This window comes from Sinocyclocheilus anshuiensis, unplaced genomic scaffold (assembly GCF_001515605.1).
Source record: "Sinocyclocheilus anshuiensis isolate Anshui unplaced genomic scaffold, SAMN03320099.WGS_v1.1 scaffold514, whole genome shotgun sequence".
Lineage (NCBI taxonomy): Eukaryota > Metazoa > Chordata > Actinopteri > Cypriniformes > Cyprinidae > Sinocyclocheilus > Sinocyclocheilus anshuiensis.
In genome coordinates this window covers 352,786-356,495 of record NW_015542348.1, presented here as the reverse complement: position 1 = coordinate 356,495, position 3,710 = coordinate 352,786, and the positions used below count along the sequence as shown (strand labels likewise).

The 3,710-nt window shown below is 37.4% G+C and overlaps 1 long non-coding RNA gene across 2 annotated transcripts; it reads left to right on the top strand.

The window, feature by feature from the left end:
• Positions 1 to 29: 29 nt before the first annotated feature.
• Positions 30 to 756, top strand: LOC107691481 (uncharacterized). 2 transcript variants are annotated; one of them, XR_001634542.1, is made up of 4 exons: positions 31 to 120; positions 207 to 277; positions 364 to 417; positions 506 to 756. It is a non-coding gene; the product is annotated as an uncharacterized LOC107691481 (long non-coding RNA). The 2 variants fall into 2 exon arrangements; XR_001634541.1 differs by having other exon boundaries at positions 30 to 277.
• Positions 757 to 3,710: the final 2,954 nt, after the last annotated feature.

Sequence of the window (3,710 nt, the reverse complement as noted above, 5' to 3'; positions counted from 1 at the left end):
TTTAGTTGTTAAATAAGGAACAAGGAAGTTTTTTTTTGTGCCATTTACAGGGAGAATATTCTTATTTTTTTTTGTTTTCCAGTACATCTTGTCTTGGGAGCACCCTTTGATTTTACATCTGTAAGTAGTTATCAGTTAAAGTAATTGACCTTTATGATGTTGTAGCAGTTGATATTTAAAGATTTCTCTATGTTTGTGTCTTCCAGTGTGACATTCCAATCATACGGAGATGGTGGACTCTTATTCTTCTGGAGAACTTTGGAGTTTTCTCTGAAAGGTACTGGACATTTCCTCCAGCACACCATTACATTTGCACCCCCTTCTGACCAATTTGAAATTAACCAATATACATGTATATTACAGTGCAGAAACCCTACAAGAGGCCCTTCCAATTGGATAACAGGCTACGCTTGTGAGGTATGTCTCAAATCTATCTGTCTATCTATATACACACATTAATAAGAAATATTAAAGTTACATTTTCCTTTAATATTCTGTAATGAAGGAGATCCCAGTAATCTCACAGAAGTTGTGAAATGGCTCCATTAAACAGACATCTGCTCAGGGGTCCAGTGGGAGAGCCTATTTTCCTTATAATGGAGCAAGAGGACAAGGAAAAGGCCCTCAACAATCTCCTGGAACAGAAGTTTCCAGAGTGCCCTTCATATTTCATCTTGTGTTCAGGGGAGTTATTTTTGTAGGATTGTCACGACAAAATGTGCCCAAGAGTGAATTGTTCATTTTGTTTTCATGCAGGATTGTCATGATCTATTTTATGTAAAGCACTTTGAATTACCATTGTGTATGAAATGTGCTATATAAATAAACTTGCCTTGCCTTATAAAATGCATACATAAAGTATGAAGTATCGTGTGTAATAAAAGCAAATTACCCCTTAAAAACCGTAAGGTGGCGTTACTCTGTTAAAAAATTTAAGCTCCGCCCCTCACTTCCGGTTCTGTGGCTGCGGTTCTGAAACTGCAGGTGCTGCGGGTCTGCAGCTGGATGCTATTGGCAAGTGTGGGTATTTGGACAAGTGGACCGTTTCGCCACTCAGGGGCGCTGACAAGGCACTTCTGCATTCATACTGGGAAAAGCCGTATGTATGTGGAGAGTGTGGCAGGAACTGCGAAGGTCTGCGCTACCACCATAATCCATCCACACCATCCAGAAGTGCATGCCTTCAGCAAATGAAACCGCAGGATGTGATATTTTGTCTTTTCTTATAAGGTTTTAAAAGGCTCTCAAAATGGTCTAAACATCTATAATAAAGTGATGTGTTTGTGTTGGTTGGACCTTTGTGATTGTTTTATTTTGAATTTATTTATTTTGAAATGTGAATATAATCTGTCTTTATGTTTTGTCTCAAGATGCACACGAGTAATGTTATTTTCTAGGCACGTTTAAGATACTTAAATGTCCTAATTAAATTACGGCTTAATCTTGGCCCTGTCTGTAAAACCAGGTAAACATGTTTATAGTTTGTGCTTACAAAATACAATTTCCTACAACAGGACTTTGTACAAATAATATTTTTCAACTGAAAATTTTCAGAATTTAAAAGAATAACTTTATAAAAATAGACAGCCTACTAGTGGATTGTGCTATTGATTGGGAACTCATATACTGTTGGAGAGACTTTTGAATTTCAGGATCTGATTCAGACTGGGATGAGTGAACCCCCTGGGTGCCAGTTAGAGCACAATAATTATGTAAGGATGAGGACACCGGTGATCAGGTTTATGGAATATATTGATAGGAGATTATCAATGACAGGCAGTAGAGGCATTAGTCTGGAACACAAGATGAATGAGACGCACTCTCTGACAGCAGGTGGCGCCTATGAACAGGGTTGCCAGGTTTTCGCAATAAAACTAGTCCAATTGTGTTTCGAGGAGGGTTCCCCTGTAAAAATCGCATTCCGGGGGTAAAATACATGTTTTTCGGCGGGGATCTTCAAGTAAAATTCACATTCCAGGGACTAAATATCACGTTATTGGGGTCGCTTCAACCCGCGGAGATTAACAACAACCAGCGGCAACAGTGTTAAGTAGCAAATATAACCCCATAAATGTAATGCATTTTTGTACTTATTTTACTGTTTTTTTTTTCGGGATCTACTGGGACAGTGATGAAGATCTACCAGTTGATCGCGATCGACGGGTTGGCGACCACTGTTCTAGAGAGTCACCCCTTGATTGCTGCACACTTTTTTCTGATCAGTGGTTGATTTGTAGTTTGTACCACCAAAAGACTCACTGAGTTTTCACATTTTTTCATATTTCCCAATAATTTTCTATGTCGGTCATTTTTGACCGCGAAGAAGTCAAGTGTGACTATTTTTTTTTTGACCATTTAACATATCCGAATCATGTCCATGATTTTTGTGTGTTCATATTGCTAATGTGACAAAAGTCACCAAGTGTCATCTCATTCCGATGAAGCTAAGATTTTTACAATTTCAAAATATAAATTTAGGGCCGGAGGGTTAATGAGCTTTCTCAGCATAACGTTACCCGTCTTTCCTATCTCTGTCAGCAGCTTCCTTCAGAAATGTAGATATCTTGGAGCTTCTCTTCTGTTGTAGAAATGTTACTCCTGAAACCACAGAACAATTTTTTATCAATAATAGTGTTTAACTTTGATGAAAGATCAAATCACATTTTAACTAGATTCAGTTAATTCACGCTCCTTTAAGTGACGTCACCGATTAACAGTACAGCTCATATTTTCAGGCTAAATAAATTAGCCTAATTCCAATAACTCATTGACAAAACATTTACAAAGCTATCAAAACCTCCCGTCTACACATAAAGATGTGATTAAAAGTCAAAACTTTAATAAATAAGAGCTCAATGTACAGAGTTAGCATGCCTCGTCTGAAATCAGTTGAGATGCTAACGGAAACACTAAACCATTTTTATGAAGTAAGTATTCAACAGAAGCTTGTCAATCACAAGTAAGAAAAGTGTCAGGAACAGTTTTATGTAATATTTGTGTGATTTTTGGGACTAAACTCACCTGAAAACAGTGAAAATGGTGAAAACAGCAGCGAGAGACGTGCTGCAGGTTATCAGCGGGAGTGTTGCACCCGTTTCCATGGTAACTCCCTCCGCTGCAGTGTTTGAATCTCATCATTGTAATCTTTTGTGTTTTCTACATTTCTTTGTGGAAACCACACAAACACACATACACACACATATACACATAGGCCTACATATGAACGCTCTTTTCAAACAGAAGCTTGTAACGCACATGATATCAGTCACAGCATATAATGACTACTAAAAATTACAAATTATATATAATTTTATTTCAAATAAAAGGAAAGTTAAAAGTGAGTTGAATCCAAGCAGCTCTAATAGATTTTAGAATAGTTCTGCATCCTGAAGGCGCTCCGCCTGTGTTCGCGGTGTTGCTTTGACCTTAAACATGTTAATACAAAATGTTTAGCGTGCTGTCTCTGGAAATATCAACCGTGATTGATCAGCCTTTATTTTTGTATTGTAGACGTTATTACTAGGCGAAGCAAAATTTGCTGAAATATCCACGACATAGGCTACAGTAAGAGCACATGGTTTATCTGTCCATCAGATGCGTGTCAAAGTTGAGTTTGTTACTATAGCAACAGTAGATCAAACAATCATTGTAAAAAAATAAATAAATAAAACTGTCGAGATCACGAGAAAATTAAGTCGTTATAACGAGAA